At 42.7% G+C, this 22322-nt stretch overlaps 1 pseudogene; it reads left to right on the top strand.

The window, feature by feature from the left end:
- Window positions 1-283: 283 nt before the first annotated feature.
- LOC124790305 lies at window positions 284-401 on the top strand (annotated as a pseudogene).
- The last annotated feature ends 21921 nt before the right edge of the window (window positions 402-22322 follow it).

Genomic DNA, 22322 nt, shown 5'->3' with positions numbered 1-22322 from the left:
CTCCCATCTGTTTGCCCCAGTGAACGATGCACTCCGCGGGGAAGCAGCATGCGAATGATGGCAAGGTTATTGATGCAGCGAAAAGTTGGCTCCGACATCGACCAGTAGAGTGGTACTTTGCGGGTATACATACCCTAAGGTGGCGTAAGGCCGTCGTATTTAACGGAGATTGTGTTGAAAAACAAGCTTTTGTAGCCAAAGGAGTGGGGACTAATATGGTGTATCGGTATCCTGAATAAAACTAACCTGCATTCAGAAGAAAAGTGTAGCATTACTTATTGAAGGCAACGGCCTTGCCTCAGTGAATACATCGGTTCCCGTCAGATCACCGAAGTTAAGCGCTGTCGGGCGTGGCCGGCACTTGGATGGGTGATCATCCGAGCCGCTATGCGCTGTTGCCATTTTTCGGGGTGCACTCAGCCTCGTGATGCCTATTGAGTAGCTACTCGACCGAATAGTAACGGCTCCGGTCAAAGAAAACAAAGAAAATCGTCGTAACGACCGGGAGAGCGGCGTGCTGACCACACGCCCTTCCTATCTGCATCCTCAGCTGAGGATGACACGGCGGTCGGATGGTCCCGGTGAGCCACATGTGGCCTGATGACGGAGTGCTATCTATTACTTATTGAACGTCCCTCGTATATACGTCTCCTTAACCTCATCAAGTAAGTCTCGGTTTCAGTGTTGGCGTAACTGTATTCACGAAATAGTTCTTCGGAGTGTGCCCGTATGCTTCTCTAGAGCACATCACAACTCACACGCGAGTCGCTGTGCATTCTTGTCTCGCTCACAGTTCACGCTGGCAGGCAGCATGTAGTTTGTTGATTGTTTTATTGTCATCAATTCGTCGTCTATTGGTTAAAATCCCTGCTTCTAGATTGAGGTGTCCCCCGTTCGTATCCCAGCTGGGTCGTTTTTCTTCGCTCGAGGACGGGGCGTTTGTGTTGCCCTAACCATCTCATCTCATCTTCATCGACTCGCAGTTCTTGCACCAGGCGGCCGAACAACCCCGCACGGTGTCTCTAGGCCAATAATGCTATACGATCATTTCATTTCATTGTTTCACTCAGCAAGAAGCTAACAAGAAAAGGTAGTCTAATGTTTTGTTGAAAACGTTGGACTCTGACCCCGACTTTTGGGGGAACAGATAGGTGTTACGATCTGCCGCCTGGTCTGGGTACTGCCAGAGATCCCAACGCGCCACATGACAATGGAAAGGAGAAATACGGAAGTTTAGGGTTTACCGTCTTGGTGACAACGAGGTCATAAGAGACGGAGCACAAATTTCATTTGGACAAACATGGGAAATTATATCGGCTGTACGCTTTTCAAAGAAAACAACCCCAAATTAGCGCTAAGTGAGCTGAAGGGCAGCATTTAAATACAGGGTATTCGTAAATTCCCGTTACAGACTTCTAGAACTTGTAGAGTGGAATGAGTACGTAATATTTTGAATAGGAGCCCATATCCGGAAACGTAACGTTTCAGTTCTACGACGGTTTCAATTCATGTGTAACACGTCCACGTATGCTGAGCGAAAGGGAAAAGTCTCGGAGTTCCTTGTCCTGGTATGCTGTAGACAGGAAGTCGTGCCATTGCTTTTCCGTCAGGAAATGTGGTTTCAGCATGATGGTGCACCACCTCACTTTCCATGTGCGTATCGGAGACATCTCAGCAGACGGTATGGTTAAAGATGGATAGGCAGAGGTGGTCCAACCGCGTGGCCACCGCGATCGCCGCATTTAACTCACATAGACTACTTTTTGTGGGTTCATAAGCGAAGTTTAACTAACGATACTCCTGTGGCAAGAGTTCTAGCCGCTGCACAAGAAATCGCAGAGACACCAGGTGGGTTGGAAAGTGTGTACCAGGCCGTCCTTCTTAGGCATGACGTGCGTAACAACCTAATGGTCGCGACATCAAACCGCTGTTGTAAGGCACTGGTACTGTTCTGTATGTCCTGGGTTCGTTTTTGTTTTGGTTCAGAAATGGCTCTGGGCACTATGGGACTTAACTTCTGAGGTCATCAGTCCCCTAGAACTTAGAACTACTTAAACCTAACTAACCTAAGGACATCACACACATCGATGCCCGAGGCAGGATTCGAACCTGCGATCGCGGTCCCGTGGTTCCAGTCTGTAGCGACTAGAACCGCTCGGCCACCCCGGCCGGCTTTTGTTTTGGAATAATGTAAATATGTAATATTTAAGTGTTAGTACAAACAAAAGGGCTTAAGTGATAAACGGATGTTTCGATATGTTTGCTTTCTAATTGTTAACTACTAACTGTACTGCGTCACGCCTAATTCAGTTTCACGAGATATTTATTCGGAGTGTGTTTGCTGACTTTTAAAAAGATGAACTGATAGTTTAAAGTTGTATTGTGACTTTGTATCAACTGGAACATCTGTCACCATAGTGAAGTTGAAATGGCAGTTGCTGTTGCAAGTGTTTTGTTCGACAGGATGTTTGCGTTAGTGAAAAGAGATGCAGAATTAACAATCTTTAAGTACAGTACTTACTAAACAGTCTCCACAGATAATTTCAAATAAATGCCAAGGAGGCCAGTGGCTTTAGGAATCCAGGTAGGCGCCGGATAATACTGCCCTCCTGGTCGCAGCTGCTAACAAGTTGTCCAATACATCTAAGCGTATTTAGCACACCACAGTTGACTGATGTACTTCGTAACAACCAGGTTTGCACGCGACGAGAGCCGCTCCCTGCCCGCTAAACTCGCCGGTAGCAACAGTCGAGGCTACAGGAAGACGCGGACACCCGTAGCCCAACGGTCAACTGTTTCAAGTCGCTGCAATCGCCAGTACGCCGTGTACGCAGGCACACTCGTCCAGCTCTGTGTCCAACACACCAGTCACTACCACAAGCCCCAGATTGAATACATACCCAAGCAAAGATGAGTTGATGGAACGCGCGCAGAAATGGCGCCAGCAGGATCGCGTGCGCGCCCTCACAGAAACCGCCGCGGCTCAGTCTGCTTGAATCATCATATGTTCTACATTGACTTTTGTACAAGTTCGATGGTGATCTCCAGTCCACCCATTCTAAATACATAACTCGATATTTCGTAAGAACCTCTTCTAATTTATATTATCAATATCTCTTTAAACAGGATGTCCCCCAAAAAAGCCGACTAGTTTTGGGGACAGGTTTATTACACCAAACCAAGAAAAAAAGTCTGGTAAATATGTAAACATGGGCTCTAAAATGCATACCTTAAGAGCTCCGAGCACTTGTTTAGTGGAAGGGATCTTTGACACTAGCGAAGATGAACAGCACGCCGCTGTGGCCGAGCGGTTCTAGGCGCTTCAGTCCGGAACCGCGCTGCTGCTACGGTCGCAGGTTTGAATCCTGCCTCGGGCATGGATGTGTGTGATGTCGTTAGGTTTAAGTAGTTCTAAGTCTAGGGGACTGATGACCTCAGATGTTAAATCCCATAGTGCTTAGAACCATTTGAAGATGAACAGTGGCTCATAGCTCTTGAAGTATGCATTTTAGACCCCTTGTTTACAGAAGTTTTTTTCTTGGTTTAGACCGTACTACCGCCTCTCAAAATTTGGAAATCAGAGTCCTTGCAGTGGAAGAGATCTGTTTCACAGTATCGATGAACAAGTGCTCATAGCTTTTAAGGTATGCTTTGTGTAGCCCATGTTTTCTAGACTTTTTTCTTGTTTGGTGTTCCTGTCCCTATATATTACCTTTTTTTTGCATACACTGTATAAAAGAATATGTCCTGACTGACAGCTCAAACCGACAAGGATACAAACTTGAAATTTGGAGAGAGTCGGTCTTATATTGATCGTTGAAGAAATTTTTCGAAATTCCCTACCCCTCCCCTTAAGAGGGTGAAGTAAGCGATGGAAGGTTTTTGCAAATATATCGCTATTAATGCAATTTTGAAGCTAGAAAAACGATACGAAAAGTTTTATTTGGTTTCTCAGTGAAACATAAAAACCATACGTGTTTCAGCATTTTTGGAAATTCAACACCTAAGGGGGTGAAAGAGTGAGTGAAAGTTTTTTAAAAATAAATCGTTATTAAAGAACTACTAAAGCATTTTTAAAGCTACATTTATGATTGCTCGGTTGGAATTAAAAAAAATCGTGTTTCAGTATTACTGGAAATTCAGTCCCTTAGGGGGGTGTATAAGGGATGAAAGAGCTTGCGAAAATATTTCATTGTGAAAGCATTTGAAAGCTAGTCCTATAAAAAAGTGTATTTGGCTTCTCGATTACAAGTAAAAGAATAAGTGCTTCAATGCTTTGGAAATACAATTCCTAAGGCCGTAAAATACGGCCTGACTGATTTACTGACTCATCATTGCCCAGCCCAAACTGCTAAGAACAGAAACTTGAAATGTGGAGAGGATGCTGGTTTTGTTCTGAAGGCATAGTTCAATAAGAAATTTTTCGAAATTAAACCCCTATGGGGGGTGAAATAGGGGTGAAATGTTTTTCGAAAATGTGTCGTTAATAAGGCACTTCTGAAGCCAGAACTATGAAAATTGCTATTTAGTTTTGCATTGTTTGCGCAGAGTGTCGATTTTAAGGTAGTGTTCTACCGTTATTAGCGCTGTTTTGAGCCGTCTCTTATCGACTTCTGCTAGTATTCTATAAAGCAATGAAACTTAGTTTATTTTCATGTTACGATCTAGTCGTTATTCGATAAGGGTAAATTATCAAGTTAAATGAATGCGCTGGTCGGAGCAATTGGGGACAGCGAAGAAAGAACGGAGCATGGAAGCTAAAACGAAGACTTCGTTCCACCATAATCGGAAGGGAGAGTAAGTGGATCAACGGTACTGAATCAAAAGACGGGAATCCAAAGATGGAAGTGAAAAGCAGACGGCAGGCATGTGTAGAGCGAGGTTATTGAGTCTACGACGGCCTGCAGCACGGAATTTAAGTGGGTGTGTTGGAACTGTCTGTTCTATACTTGCTGCACGACAAATTCTTTCCACGCAGCAACTTCCTCCCTGTAGCCCATCGTTATCAGCGGGGATTTGAGCCGTCTCTTATCGACTGCTGCTAAACAAACTGTGACGCTCTGCAGATTGCACTGCGTATAGGAGCTGCATGACAACCATGCCAGCCCCAATAGCCTCGTCTCGACAGGTTTCTTGTGTTACAATATGCGGCCTGCAAACGACGAGAGCTGTAGCAATAATTTGGCATTGAGAAGAGTGAGGTAATCTTGTTAATACTCTTAGGTGGCAAAAATCATGGGATACCGATATGCACATGTACAGATGGCGGTAGTCTCGAGAACACGAGGCATAAAAAGTCAGTGCATTGGCGGAACTGTCCTTTGTACTCAGGCGATTCATGTGAAAACGTTTTCGACGTGATTATGGTCGCACGATGGGAATTAACACACTCTGAACGCGGAATGACAGTTGGAGCTAGATGCATGGGACATTTCATTTAGTAAACTCGACAAGAAGTGCATGGAGTTGTGGGAGGAAGAATGGCTGGCGGTGACGGCCAATAAACTGCGGTTGGTGAAGTCAACAACTCGGCCGTGGTGTTCCTCCTGCCGGTTGCTCAGGCGGGAAGAAGTGGCCCTCACACGTCTTAGGATTGGGCACTGTCCTCTCACACATACCTTTTTATTACGGCGGGAGGATCCTCCGTTTTGTGATGCTTGTGGTATGCACATCTCTGTCCGGCACATATTAACAGACTGCATTTTATACCGTGATGCAAGGTTAAAAGCACAAGTTGATAGGGATCTGCCTTGTGTTTTAGCTAACAATGAGACGTGTGTGTCTAAGGTTTTAAAGTTTTGTGATGTGTCTGGACTCTGTCCTAAATTTTAAGGTTAAAAGAATGGTTCAAATGGCTCTGAGCACTATGGGACTTCACTGCTGAGGTCATCAGTCCCCTAGAACTTAGAACTACTTAAACCTAACTAACCTAAGGACATCACACACATCCATGCCCGAGGCAGGATTCGAACCTGCGACCGTAGCGGTCGCGCGGTTCCAGACTGTATAAATTTTAAGGCTGGAGGTTTTTGTATATATGGCAGAGTAGCTGGCTCCTCCCTTTTTTCCTTGCGGTCAGCCAGCTACTTCCATCTGCTACATCTTTTTAGCTCCCTTACGCCTTTCTTCCTGTGTTGCCCATGTTTTACTGCTGACGCCATGCTTCGTCCCACTCTTCGGTGTGGGTAGGCGCATATTTTTCAATGCTTGTTACCTGCTTTTTATGTTCTGTTTTATCTTACCGTTCTGGGTATTTTATTGACACCCGTCTCACTATGTTACTGAGCGGGCGCTGAAGACCTTGCTATCGTGCGCCTAAAAAAACCCTCTACTACTACTATTACTAGTAAATCGTTAGGAAATTCAGTATTTCGAGAGACACAATATCAAGAGTGTGCCGAGAATACCAGTTACATTTCCTCTCACCACGGACAACGCAGTGGCCGACGTCCTTCACTTAACGACCGAGAGCAGCGGCGTTTGCGTAGAGTTGCTAGTGTTAATAGACAAGCAACACTGAATTTGGCGTTAGCGGGTTGTGGCAGCAGACGACTGACGCGAGTGCCTTTGCTAACAGCACGTCACCTTCAGCGCCTCTCCTGCGCTCGGGACCATATCGGTTGGGCCCTATACGAATGGTACGCCTACATCTACGTGGATACTCTGCAAATCACTTTTAAGTGCCTGGCAGAGGGTTCATAGAAGCACCTTCACAATAATTCTCTATCATTCCAATCTCGTACAGCGCGCGAAAAAAACGAACACCTATATCTTCTGGTGCGAGCTCTGATTTCCCTTATTTTATTGTGGTGATCGTTTCTCCCTATGTAGGTCGGCGTCAACAAAATGTTTTCGCATTCCGAGTAGAAAGTTGCTGGCTGAAATTTCGTCAGAAGATTCCGCCGCAACGAAAACCGCCTTTGTTTAATGATACCCATCCCAGATCCTCCATCATTTCCGTGACACTCTCTCCACTATTTCGCGATAATACAAAACGTGCTGCCCTTATTTGAACGTTTTCGATGTACTCCATCAGTCCTATCTGGTAAGGATCCCACACCGCGCAATAGTATTCTAAAAGAGGGTGGATAAGAGTAGTGTAGGCAGTCTCTTTAGTAGATCTGTTACATTTTCTAAGTGTCCTGCCAATAAAATGCAACCTTCCCCGCAACATTTTCTACGCATTCCTTCCCATTTAAGTTGTTCGTAATTTTAATTCCTAGGTATTCAGTTGATTTTACAGCTCTTAGATTTGACTGATTTATCGTGTAACCGAAGTTTAACGAATCTATAAGCACTCATGTGGATTACCTCACATTTTTCGTTATTTAGGGTCAACTGCCAATTTTCGAACTATTCGCATGTCTTTTGTAATTCGTTTTGCAATTTATTTTGAACTGCTTATGACTTTACTAGCCGGTAAACGACTGCATCATCTGCGAACAGCCTAAGTCGGCTGCTCAGATTCTCTCGTAAATCGTATATATGGATGAGGAACAGCAAAGGACTTGCCCGCGAATCCAGTAACATAACTGAGGCGATATTCCATAAGCAGGCAATTTCACTACAAGCCATTTGTTGGTACAGTGTCAGAAGCCTTCTGGAAATCTAGAAATACGGAATCAATTGCCAATAGCACTCAATATTTCGTGTGAGTAAAGAACTAGTAGTGTTCCACAAGAACGATGTTTCCTAAATCCGTTTCGACTGTGTGTCAACAGACTGTTTTTTTTTTTTTTGAGGTAGTTCATATTGTTCGAACACAATTTATGTTCCAGAATCCTGCTGCAAAACCGTGGCCTGGTCAGATGAGTTTCAGTTGGTAAAAGCTGATGGTACAGTTCAATTGTTGTCCAGATCCCACTAAGCCATGGACCCTAAGTTGTCACCAAGACACTGTGCAAGCTGGCAGTGGCTCTATAATAGTGTGGGCTGTGTTTACATGAAATGGACTCCATTCTCTAGTCCAACTTATACGATTACTGACTAGAAATGTTTATGTTCGGCTATCTGGGGACCATATGCCACCACTTCATGTTCCCAAACAACGATGGAATTTTTGTGGACAACAACGTACGATCAGCGGGCCACAATTGTTCGCGACTGGTTTGGAGAGCATTCTGGACAGTTCGAGCGAATAGTTTGGCCAATATGAATCCCATCGAGCATTTACTGGACACAATCAAGAGGTCAGTTCGTGCACAAAATCTTGCACTGGCAACCCTTTCGGAATTACGGACTGCAGTAGAGGTAGCATGGTTCAGTGTTTCTGCAGGGGACTTCCAACGACTTGTTGAGTCCTTGCCAGGTCGAGTTACTGTACTATGCCAGGCAAAAGGAGGTCCGACATGATGTTATATTGTATCTTACGTGTTTTGTCACCTCAGTATAAACACCTGCAGCGTCTGTATGTAGGTGTTTCGGCAGACTGTGGAGATACATTAAGTCAGAAGCGCAATACTCATGCTTACTTTAATCACCTCGTGGTTATGAGTTTCGTTTTAAGCAGTTTTAAACTATCATTGACATCGTCTAAACCAGCAGTTCCAAACTTTTTCGATTACATACATAAAGATTTAAAATACATAAAGATTTAAAATCACTTACTCTTGCCCAGAAGTCCAGTATTCAGCAACGCATATTTTCAATAAGTTACCAGCAACTATTAAGAGTTTAGTTTCAGATAAGGCACAATTTAAACATAATTTAAAAGAATTTTTGTGGCCAACTCCTTCTATTCCATCCATGAGTTTCTCAACAAGTACAGTAGACCATTTTAATGAAAATTTATTATACTTTAATTTTTGACAATACTTGGTTGTAACAGCCAAGTAACTACCTACTGTGTGAATGATGGATGCATGGAAAGCAGATGTAAGTCTTTAGTCTGTAAATAATGGGAGTTTAATTTTAAATCTTGTACATAATCTAAGGTTGGTTGGTTGGTTGTTTGGGGAAGGAGACCAGACAGCGTGGTCATCGGTCTCATCGGATTAGGGAAGGAAGTCGGCCGTGTCCTTTCAGAAGAACCATTCCGGCATTTGCCTGGAATGATTTAGGGAAATCACGGAAAACCTAAATCAGGATGGCCGGACGCGGGATTGAACCGTCGTCCTCCCGAATGCGAGTCCAGTGTGTAACCACTGCGCCACCTCGCTCGGTACATAATCTAACTGTTCTTAACTGAGGATCACTGAAATGAATAATTTACTTTAATTTTTGACAATACTTGGTTGTAATAGCCAAAAACCTAGCAAAAGTCTGAATGATGGATTTAATGAAAACAGATGTAAGTATTAATCCTGTAAATATTAGAAGTTTAAATTTAATTCATGTACATAATTTTACTGTTTATTGACTGAGGATCATTAAAATTAATGAAACTCAAGTTTTTCTAATTACATTTTTGTAATGTGTTTATGTGACATGTTCCAGACCCAGGAGGATTCCCTCTTTTATGGGTCTATGGAATGAATAATTAATCTAATCTAATCATAGATTAATTAGTGACTCAGTTTGTTCTAAAACGTCATTTGGATACTCCACCAAGCCTCAGCAGTGGGTACTTCATGCTATTATAGATCCTCTTTTTTCTGATCCACTCACAGATGGAAAATCGAATAAATTAATGACTGTATACTTCCATGAGCACCCTAATTTCCCTCCTTTTGTCCCCTTGATCATTCTGTAAAATTTACATTTGTCTCGAATATTGGGCCTTTAATCTCGCCCAACGGCATTTCACAAGAAGGAAGAACTCGTTCGAGCAAATACTCTCGTACAGGATCTATGAGTACCTCCGTAACAATATCATACTAACTACAATATTAGCAGCAAGCCTCTGAATTCCTCCGAGCTTCTCTTTTATTCTGACCATACGAGAAACGTAGGTAGTACACCTGTTCTCGAGAACAGACCAAAGAAACTGCACCCCACTCTTTTCTTTCCAGTAATTTAATGAAGTCGATTATTTTCCATCCTGAAACAGATTTTATATATTCGTTAAGAATCAACAGCGACGTTCACGTTCGTTATTATACAATAATAAAGTGATAAGCACATGAAAAGATCTCTTGCAACAGCTATGTCTATCAATATCTATATGTTTAATCGTGATACGAAAGAAAATACACGTATCACACCCCACCAAGAACAGTAACCCAACTCAAAAATGCAATACATGAGAAAACTAGACTTACAGAATTAATTCTGTGAAAGTTATATGGAATAGTATAAGCTTCCTCCAAAATTTCAAGTAAGTATCGTTGGCAGTAAATTACATTAAATTTTTGCTGCACGTTGGGGCACTCCACACATATTTTTTAGTGACAATCTAAAAATTTCCGTTTTTCGACTTGTGTAAGTTTTCTTGACGGGTGCGATACGATATTGTGGATGACCACGTGGTTCTACTACTAGCACAATCACAGGAGAATGCAAAAATACATATAATGATAAGCCCAAACAAGAGACTAAAAGTGTCGTATAATAATTAATACGCAGAGTAGCTGTTGCTTCTGTACGCGCAGTCTGAGAAGACTCTAGGAGTAGTGCTTATTGTGAGTACGTAGTTGACCCGATGGAAATAGAACGACATCCGCAGCTATTGACTACTTTCCGGCCATTGTCAACTTAATAGAGCAGATAAAAGTGTGTCTGCTGCGTCTTCATCCATGAAAGGAGAAGTGACATTGCTGAAATATTACGTGAAATAATTTTATTTATTGACATAGTAGACGCATAAAACCTATTATTGTTTGTTGGTTTAAGTTTGTAGGTACCGGAAAGCAGTAGCAAATACCGATCAGTAACCTTCGGTTTCTGATTGAGTTACAGCCATCGCACATTTGGCGGAAAATATTCTTAAAATGCAGATACAGTCGGATGCCAAATTATTATGCTCACTGAAGGGCACCGTTGTTATACTCTGCAATTTTATTCTTCAGTTTTTTTAAGGGATGAAATTTTATGTCTCACTAGTATTACGTTTCTGTGAACTTATTAAACAATTTTAAAGAAAAAAAACCTATTTAAAACACAAAATTTTGCTGAGGATCACGAAGATGAACCAAGTTTTGTGTCACTCGTATGTCCTCCTTTACCAGCGATATAATCTACACTCCTGGAAATTGAAATAAGAACACCGTGAATTCATTGTCCCAGGAAGGGGAAACTTTATTGATACATTCCTGGGGTCAGATACATCACATGATCACACTGACAGAACCACAGGCACATAGACACAGGCAACAGAGCATGCACAATGTCGGCACTAGTACAGTGTATATCCACCTTTCGCAGCAATGCAGGCTGCTATTCTCCCATGGAGACGATCGTAGAGATGCTGGATGTAGTCCTGTGGAACGGCTTGCCATGCCATTTCCACCTGACGCCTCAGTTGGACCAGCGTTCGTGCTGGACGTGCAGACCGCGTGAGACGACGCTTCATCCAGTCCCAAACATGCTCAATGGGGGACAGATCCGGAGATCTTGCTGGCCAGGGTAGTTGACTTACACCTTCTAGAACACGTTGGGTGGCACGGTATACATGCGGACATGCATTGTCCTGTTGGAACAGCAAGTTCCCTTGCCGGTCTAGGAATGGTAGAACGATGGGTTCGATGACGGTTTGGATGTACCGTGCACTGTTCAGTGTCCCCTCGACGATCACCAGTGGTGTACGGCCAGTGTAGGAGATCGCTCTCCACACCATGATGCCGGGTGTTGGCCCTGTGTGCCTCGGTCGTATGCAGTCCTGATTGTGGCGCTCACCTGCACGGCGCCAAACACGCATACGACCATCATTGGCACCAAGGCAGAAGCGACTCTCATCGCTGAAGACGACACTTCTCCATTCGTCCCTCCATTCACGCCTGTCGCGACACCACTGGAGGCAGGCTGCACGATGTTGGGGCGTGAGCGGAAGACGGCCTAACGGTGTGCGGGACCGTAGCCCAGCTTCATGGAGACGGTTGCGAATGGTCCTCGCCGATACCCCAGGAGCAACAGTGTCCCTAATTTGCTGGGAAGTGGCGGTGCTGTCCCCTACGGCACTGCGTAGGATCCTACGGTCTTGGCGTGCATCCGTGCGTCGCTGCGGTCCGGTCCCTGGTCGACGGGTACGTGCACCTTCCTCCGACCACTGGCGACAACATCGATGTACTGTGGAGACCTCACGCCCCACGTGTTGAGCAATTCGGTGGTACGTCCACCCGGCCTCCCGCATGCCCACTATACGCCCTCGCTCAAAGTCCGTCAACTGCACATACGGTTCACGTCCACGCTGTCGCGGCATGCTACCAGTGTTAAAGACTGCGATGGAGCTCCGTATGCCACGGCAAACTGGCTGACACTGACGGCGGCGGTGCACAAATGCTGCGCAGCTAGCGCCATTCGACGGCCAACACCGCGGTTCTTGGTGTGTCCGCTGTGCCGTGCGTGTGATCATTGCTTGTACAGCCCTCTCGCAGTGTCCGGAGCAAGTATGGTGGGTCTGACACACCCGTGTCAATGTGTTCTTTTTTCCATTTCCAGGAGTGTATGATTCTCCGTGGCATACTCATAATGTACTTCTTCGATATATTTTCCAATTCAGGTGTCCTGTGTCATTCTCTGACAAGTTTTTCCAGCAGCATAACCTTGTTTTTGGGTATACCTCCCTTTCTAATTCCCTCTTCCGCCCTTACCAGACATTTTCAACTGAGGAGTTTCCTGGGCGGTCCAAAACGTGAATTCCATTCTCATTTATGTATTTAATCACGGATTTCCCCTTGTGTTATGGTGCAGAATCGTGCATAAAGATGTAATAGCTGTCGGGAAACCATTTTTTCATCTGGGGAAGAAGTCGAGTTTCCAGTACTGACCTGTAGGCCTACTGATCTTGATGCATCGTCCCTTTCACAATATAAAGACGTTCATTTTCTTTGCCGCTTATTACATGCCAAACCATTGAACTATGCAATCTTCGTGGAATTTTCCACAAATTTATTTAGTTTTGTAGAATTTGGATACTTGTTTCGTCAGAGAAGTAAACCTGAAATTAAGCCATTTGTCACCTATGGGAGTCTCCATTACCATAAAAGGAGGGGCAGGATGATATTATCGTTTATTTAACTTATATCAGTCACCCACGGCCTAGCTTTTTTACATTTTTTGTTCCTTCTAGTCGTTTTTATTTCAATCAGTGGACTAAACTTTTGTTTCTTGGTAGGACGACGGTATCGCAGCCCCATTTCATTGAACCTTCACTGCAGAATACGCAGCAACATGTTCTTAATCATCCATATCGGCTTTTTTCGGTTATCCATCGCCATTCGTTTTATTTCTCTATCTATGCTGAGGCATGTAATGCATTTACGACTGCATATACCTTTCCGCTGTCTTTAGATACTTCCATTTTTTTTACGTTACTTTTATTTCGAACTTAGGACTGTGAAATTCCTTCCATATGAGCAATATCCGTCTGAATATAATGACAGTGTGGCAAAAGAGTTGATATTCTGGCATTTTTCTGTGGAATGAGATCAGTGCCTTTTGCCCGTATCTGAAAACAGTCGCAGTGAAACCATATTAAGAATTAAGGAACTGATTAGGAGTTAAAACGGAATCATTGCATAAAATATGATGAAGTAAGTAAAGTTCGATAGTAACTTTCTGCCACGACTTTTCAATATCTCAGCAAATACTGAAGTGACAGTCTGAACACTTTATTGAATGGACGTACATTATTAATAAACAGACACATAGGATTAGGCAGATTTATGCTAGCATGACAGCCAAGATGTCATTAGTGTACTAGGAGAGGGTTAACGGAACTTTCAAAAAAAGGTACAACTAACGCAAAACGAGCTGGAAAAATGAGACCAACGATTTCACCTTAACACGCAATAAATACTCTCATCAGCTAACGAACACGTATTGAATATGTAATCTAGTGCAGGTGCTACACAAATATATTGGAGTACTCCACCGACTCAGGAACAGCTCTCACGCATCCCAGATTAGACATTTCTTGTAATAAATACCCATTGACGAATCTTTAAAAATAAATGAAGCAAAGCACGCTTCACTAAGAAATTATTAGTCTTCTCAAGCGCGAGGATTGAAGTTATACATAAAATGTTTTGGTAAACACTGATTCAGTCTGGTTCAAATGGCTCTGAGCACTGTGGGACTTAACTTCTGAGATCATCAGTTCCCTAGAACTAAGAACTACTTAAACCTAACTAACATAAGGACATCACACACATCCATGCCCGAGGCAGGATTCGAACCTGCGACCGTAGCGATCGCGCAGTTCGAGGCTGTAGCGCCTAGGACCGCTCGGCCTCTCCGGCCGACTGATTTAGTCTACTACCAAAGATATCCTGTACGAAAATGAAAAGCTCAATAAACTCTAGGTGGAGGCTTCTTATACTTAGATCGGGACAAACTGAAAAGGTAGATGAGACACTGTTCGAACATACGCTGTAATGGAGACAGCAGGTGAGGGGGGGGGGGGGGGTTGTGAGCGCTTGGGTAGATCAGTCGGTTTAGAGCACTTACCCTCTGAAGAGTGAAGCTTCATTCATGTTACTGATCGCGGATTTGCCAGGAAACACAGAAATAATTATACGCTCTAGAAAATTATAAGCTGCATTAACTTTATTACCACCAGCATTGGCGGAGCCCTAAGTGAAATAAACACCATAACTTGGAAATACACGATTTATTCTATAATTAAACTCATTTGCTCTCTTTATAGCAAAAGCAGTAATATACTTTGTATCATAACGCCGGGAATACGATATATTATTTGAACTGTCAGGAACAGGATGCAATTTCCTGGTGACAGTAATTGTAACTGACAGAAAAAGTAGAAAATGATTAGTAAATATTCAGTCATTTTGGACGAATTTCATCAAAAGGCAAAGTCATTGCGCCTAAACTGTGAGATTCGAATGCTGGGGGCGGAAGTGGGGAGGAGGGGGGGAGGGAAAAAGGGGGGGAGGTGGAAGGGGGTAAGCTTGCGCTTGCATCTTGGGTGACTATTATAACGGTAAGGACATTGCACTAGTATTCACGAGGAATGTTCTCCGTCCGTTTGATATTGGAGATTTTTTTTCAGGTGAATACCAGTTCGATTACTTTGAACGGGTCATCGTAAACTGCGTTTCCGCTTAGAGGGTTGTATTGTACCACTAATGGTCTGGTTGTCGATGGCCGATAAATTTATCTGCCCTCCTTCCCATCTTCTGAACATACATTCGTTATTCAGAGCTCTGGCTGTTCATTATCCTCAAACTTTCCCTAATAATTTATAACAGGACTTTCGTATCACCTTGCTTATGCCGCCAAGCATGATGATAAATTTTCGTTTTTTACTAAGTTTATTATGTGCTGGGAAACTTAAGTGCTGGGTGAATATCCGCGCAGTGAAGCAGCATTTAAATTTTTTTATTATAAATACAGTATATGACCTGTGCCAAACTAGACACCGCAGATGTTTGATCATCAGTGAAATGACTCGCCTCATATGGAGAATGAGTCAACGTCCGCCGGAGGCGAGTCATACGAACACGCCATTAGTACTCCCAGCGACGCAAACAAGAAATACTTTGCGGTTTCCTCACCTTGAGTAAGAGCTCTGGAGTTAAGTTCGCTTTCACCGCTTATTCGAAGATAGTGCGAGTGTCTTTGCTTGATTAACATCTTAACACAGACAAAGGTGTACCCAACGAGAGGATGAGGAAAGCAACTGCTGAATCAGAACTCCCCCGCTCGTCCCCCCCTCCCTTCCCCCACCCCTCTCCGAAGTTCAGACTAGAAGAGAATAGAAACGTTCTACAGAGTAATACTGAATATTTGTTGAACAAATCGGATAAGTAATGCTGAGGTACTGAAACGAATTGCCGAGAAAGGTAAATTATGACACAGCTTGGTTAAACTAAATGGATCGGTTGGTAGGACACCACATGAGGCACCAAAGAATAGTCAGTTCGAGATGGTGGGAATAAAGTATAAAAATTGAGGAGGAAGCAGATGCTTCGTTACAATATCAGTTTCGAACGGATATAGGTTGCTATAGTTATGCAAAGATGTAGTAGGATCTTTCACCAGAATACACCACCACGGACAGTTGCATCAAACCAGTCTTCCTCGGACTCATCATCATCATCATCAGTGTTCTGCCTAAAGGCAGGTTTTCACATGGTAGTTCTCTAGGCTGTCCGGTCTTCTGCCATCCTCTTCAGGCCTGCATAATTTCCTCTTCCCTTTATGTCGTCTATCATCTTGTATCTCCTTCTTCCTCTCAGTATTCTCCCACAAACCAATCCTTCCAACGCATCTACTAGCAAGCACTCCCTTCTCAATGGATGTCCCAACCAGTTCTTTTTCATTCCTTCAGCATACATCTTCTCTCACCAACCCTTTCCAATACTTATTCATTACTCACTCTTTCCTCGGACTGAAGACCACAAAAACAAAAACATAAATTTTAAATATTTTAATGGATTTCAGTTAGCAGCAATAGTATTCAGAACCATTTGTCGTAAAATATCTTGTAATTACTACAAAACTACCCCTTTCCCGCTAACTCAGGTCCTGGATATATCCTAGTACAGCCAGGGAAAACTTTTCAGATTTTAGCCTCTAGCCAACCTTGTAATAGAAGTCTAATATGTTTTCTTATTCCATTGTTACATGATAACATTCGTTTCTAGCGTATTGCAGTCTTTATCTGAAATTACAAAAATTACCCTCCAAAAGAGGAAAAATATTTCACGGTACAACGTGGTCATGTACCTACGAACAAATATTGTGCTGAATATCGAAACATTCTTGTCAATACTATATTTGATGTTCTATCTTTTACATTGTTACTGTACTACCCACCAATAAAATAATCAGTAAATAAAATGAAATTAAGTTGAAGTATTGGGTTGGTACTTAAATTGGTAGCGTTTTTGTTTTGCGTGTTGGTATTCCGGTTGCTATGGATTTATTTATCGATTTTCGTTTTTTAGTTGTAGTTCACTGTTGCTATTTGAGTTTAAATATTGTCATTTTGTTACTTGGAGATGGCGAGTGGAGCTGTAGACTCTAGAAAATGAAGTGCCAAGTGGAGAAATCGGAACATTTACGACATATTCTTCTGTTCGAGTTCAACAGAGGGATGACACCAGAGGACGCAGCCAGAAACATTTCCGCCGTGTGTGAGGATAGTGCTAGTGGACAGAGCACGACAAGAAAATGGTTTTGTCGTTTTAAGAAGGGTCGTTTTGAGATTAGTGACCCTCCACGTTCAGGGAGTTCTTCGGGGTTTGATGATCGTTTAAACATATTAATCCACAATGATGCACGTCAGCGTACTCGAGAACGGACAGATGTGAAGAGCTGTGATCATTACACCAATGTGGGACATTTTCTTGCAATAGGGTGCGTGGGTACCGCATGCTCTAAGCCAAAATCACAAATACTAGAGGGAGGCGATACGTGCATCTCTGCTTGCTAGTCAACAATTGGCTCGTCAACAACACCGATCGTTACTAGTGACGAGAAATGGTGTCCTTATACTAACGTAAGGAAAAGAAAGGACTGGTTGGGCCCAAACAAAGGAGCAACTCTCCGTACGAAGGCGTGCGCGCCTCCACAAAACATGAAGTTATCCATTTCGTGCAACAACGACGGTGTGGTTTATTACGTATTGCTTCTCTCAGGTGTAACCATAACTGCTGACATTTATTGTCAACAAACTGAGATGTCTTGCAGACGCAGTCCAAGAACAATGGCCAGGAAGAATGCGTGAAGTGACGCTACTGCATGGTAACGCCCGCCCCCTTTCTGCCACATTGACAAAAAACACTGTAGAGGATTAGGATTGGGAGGTCATTCCATACTCACCTTATTCACTTGACCTTGCGTACTCTGATTTTCACCTTTTTACGCTCTCTATCGAACAACCTTTAAGGAACTTCCTTTCCGGATAAAAATGTGTCTCGAACTTGGTTCGACGAGTCCTTCGCCTCAGAAGCATGTGATTTTTACAGTCGGTATATCGTAAAGTTACCCCAGCGTTGGCAGACTGTTGTAAATAGTGAAGGAGAATATTTCACTGATGACTAAAATCTACGTTATGTGTAGCTGTCGTGATTATGAAACTATTATGATTACGGAAAAACACTACGATGTTATGCACCAGCCTCATATTATCAAAAACCAGTTACAAATGAAATATATCTAGAAATAGAAGCTACTGGCAACTAAGACAAATTTACCTTTTCAGGACAGGGAAAAGACTTCAATGGCATTCAGTTCATTTGCAAATATCACATGTTCAATTGCAGAAGACCTTCCATTTCGAGGTACAATATCGTCCACGACCGGCCAAGAATGGCATAACGTCCACACGTTATGTAACTAATTTTTAAAATATACAGAATTTTACTTATCATAAAACTCTGTAACCGAAAAATTAACGATATGTTACAAATAGCTTAAGTATATCACACAGAACTTAAATGTGTACAGCTCGAAATATTTACAAATGCTGCAAGAAGCACAACCTCATATCTCACAACAAAAACAGTAGAAAATGCCGGAAACTTTTTTATGGAACTCTCTGCAGCGCATTCCTCCATGTGATCATAAAGCCCGTCAATAGAATGAAACCCTGACCACGTGCTCCTAGGTACACTATACGCAAGGTACACCGGTCTCCGGTACTGAAGAGAGCGTGAATAGAGGTCCGCTTTAAATCCAGTGATGCACAGAAACAGCGATAGCTGTTATTACTCAAGCTATTTCTGAGTCTTTCTTTGTCAGGGAATTTAAGAACTTGTTGCAAACTAAAAAAGAGAGAGTGGCATTCTGGATTGAAACGTTGCATAATGGTCTGTTGAATATGATTCTTCAGGAAAAATTACTGCGGAAGAAATTTCCTTTTTCATTACATTCTTCTGCTATTCTGCTGAAACGATAGAGCTGGAAAATATTATTACCTTCGTTTGTATAGCATCTCCTGAAGTCACTCCTAACACTGACGAACTTCAGGCAATCTCTACACGTAATACCTTCATTTTATTACCTCACTCTCTGTATTTCCTTTTTCTACACCAACGTGTTGTCAATGGAATTGTAATTTGAGTACTATTCTTCCTGCATTTCAATACCTGCCGCTTTTTTTCACACAGGTGCTTTGAAAGAAAAAAAGGAACACAAGTGTATCAAACTCCAGAGGGTACAGAAGGGGAAATGGAGAGAGAGAGAGAGAGAGAAAGGCACAGGTCGGTGTTGTCCACTTGTAAACAGGCAATACAGCGTATTTGAGAGGAATTACTATAAAATTACAATTTTGTTGAAAACACTCTAATGTAAAAGAGGAAACCAAACCCATAAAGCAGTGACCTGTACACAGGTTTTCTTAACCTATCGTCCCCTGGACTAGATAAAAATCAGTTGCAAAAACCCTACACATAGACAAAGTGTGCAGTTTCTGGAAAGGAGTGCTATTTCGCTAATGATTCTAATTAAATTTCGAGTTAATTTTAGGCTTTACGGTAAAACTTTGAACGAGAAACTGAGTTACATAATTTTCAACAATTATGTAGTTGATATCTGATGATATCTGAGACATATTTTTAAACATGGAAGTAAAATCATATTTAAGTTGCAATACCGGAACTTTTTAAGTTACAGGTACCTCGTGTCTAAACAGAGAGTTAACATTGAGCTTTCAAACTGCTGTCGTAAACTTGCAAGGAGTGTCAACAATCGTGCCGAAAGATGTTCTCTGTGGTATTTCACATTTGGGAGGAAACGAAGTCCTGTGACTGTACGTCATAACTACGCATAAGGCGAGGAAACGCTTACGAGCAGAGTTTGTCTAATATCTGTTGTAATGTACCAGTAATTTATTATCTCGGTTTATCGTTCGTGGTGAGGATGGTTACACAGATATTTCTCTTAGCTTTCAATGATTCACATTCTATTTCGGTTCACGCACCGCAGTGGTTTCCTTGCAAAATATCGTTAGTAATAGCACGAAATGCGTCGAATGTTGAATCTGAATGTGTTGCACTGCTCTGTTTACCCTTAGAGCATATCTGCCTCTTGTGGAACTGAGCTGTCTGCTGTGACATGTGTTACAATGAATGACGGTAATGACTCTGCCATTCAGTTTCGAAAGGGGCAAAGGCTAGTTTTTATTGTCAAATACTTGAAGATTACTTTTCATTCCATTTGCAGACTGATTGTGTGGATAATGATTTTTATCTGGAGATTGACGTAAGCCAATCTTGAATGGTAATAAATGATTCCGAGAAGTATGATAAATGTTACAAATGTATGATATGATATGATATGATAAATGTTACAAATGATTGAATGGTAATAAATGATTCCGAGAAGTATGATAAATGTTACTGTTCCTTGAGGGATACTTTTCCATTATAACGGCTCTCCTTTTTTTAAGTTTTTTTTAAGTTTTTAATTTGCGTAACACAGTTGCTTGATGGTTAGCTGAGAGGGATGGCGCACTGGACTCACTTTCTGCTGGGGCTGGGTGCATCAATCCAAATTAGGATTTCCGTGACCTCCTTAAATCGACTAATCGAGCTTAAGCTTGATTTCTGGGAAAAGTATACCGTCTATTTCCTTCCATACCCTTCCCAGATCCGAGCTTGTGTTCCGTCTCTAATGGTTTAACTGTGGGTGGGACGTCAAACTCTAATCTTCCTTCCTTCTTAAACAATCAAGGAACTTCCGCTAAGCCTCCCTGTTGAAAGCGCATCACACAGGTTATAAACGTCTTCAGGCATACTCCAAATTTAAACAGGTCCAGTTGCAAGGAACAGCGCAAAAATAAAAAAAAAGCAGGACGATTAGTCTTTAACGTCCCACCAATGGCGAGACGGAATTCGTGCTTGGACTTTGATTGCCCTTGTTGTTTGCGGCATTTCAAAGCTTTCACTGCCTCAGGATCACTTACAAAAACTTAAGTTCCTGCTCCAAAGTTGTTGTATTTCGACTCTCCCATCAGCTCCTTCAAGTTGAGCGCAACCCTTTGACCCACCCTGTACAACGTAGTGCTTGTGTAATGTTGCTTGATAATGACCGAGGCGGTGAATTTAACTAATCACCAATAAAGTGAAATATTTCTTTCAGATGAAAAACAGCCTCGTGCAGACAAATGACTTCTCTGAACAATGCGCGCTCCGTCCTGTTCTACTTCGTTTTCGTTTGGAGTGAGGGAGAAACCATCTCATATCTACTTATGTGTCAAATGGTTCAAATGGCAATGAGCACTATGGGACTTAACATCTCAGGTCATCACTCCCCTAAACCTTAAAACTACTTAAACCTATCTAACCTAAGGACATCTCTCACATCTATGCCCGAGGCAGGATTCGAACCTGCGACCGTAGTGGTCGCGTGGTTCCGGACTGAAGCGCCTAGAACCCCTCGGCCACCGAGGCCGGCACTTATGCGTCCTAAGATCTCTTTTTCTTACAATTTTTTTCTATGCGAGACGTTTCGTGAGGCAGTAAAATTGTTGCACAGTTTCTGTCGAATATGCGATCTCTAAATTTAAGTTTGTTGCATGTGATCAACGTCACATTTCTCCCAACGAGTCCATTTTAAGTCTCTTAAGCATCTGTTATAATTTAGTATAGGCTCGAGTGAATAGTTTGGCAGTCCAGATCGCCCGACATGAATCCCATCGAACATTTATGGGACATAATCAAGAGGTCAGTCCGCGCACGAAATCCTGCACCGGCAACACTTCCTCATTTATTGACGGCTATAGAGGCAGCATGGGTCAATATTACTCCAGGAGACTTCCAAAGATTTGTTGAGTCCATGGCGCATCTAGTTGCTGTACTACGACCGGGAAATAGAGATCCGACTCTACATCCCTGCAAAGGGCATGGTTTGCGAAACACTTGTGCGACGAATGTCAGAATTTTGCTCTCGAGTGTGTGGGGCTAACAAGGGATATTGTTCGTTTTCATAGATGGGGAGCGCGAATGGTCCTAAGTTGTTTGCCTCAAGGGAGTGCGTCGCCAAAATAATGGAAAACCTGAACTTGCAGACGTTACAAACTTAATATCTACATCAACATCTACATACATACTTCGCAATCCACCATACGGTTCGTGGCGGAGGATACCTCGCACCACAACTAGCATCTTCTCTCACTCTTCCACTCCCAAACAGAACGAAGGAAAAATGACTGCCTATATGCCTCTGTACGGGCCCTAATCTCTCTTATCTTATCTTTGTGGTCTTTCCACGAAATATAAGTTGGCGGCAATAAAATTGTACTGCAGTCAGCCTCAAAT

This window comes from Schistocerca piceifrons, chromosome 3 (assembly GCF_021461385.2).
Source record: "Schistocerca piceifrons isolate TAMUIC-IGC-003096 chromosome 3, iqSchPice1.1, whole genome shotgun sequence".
Lineage (NCBI taxonomy): Eukaryota > Metazoa > Arthropoda > Insecta > Orthoptera > Acrididae > Schistocerca > Schistocerca piceifrons.
This window is presented reverse-complemented; position numbering and strand designations above follow the sequence as displayed.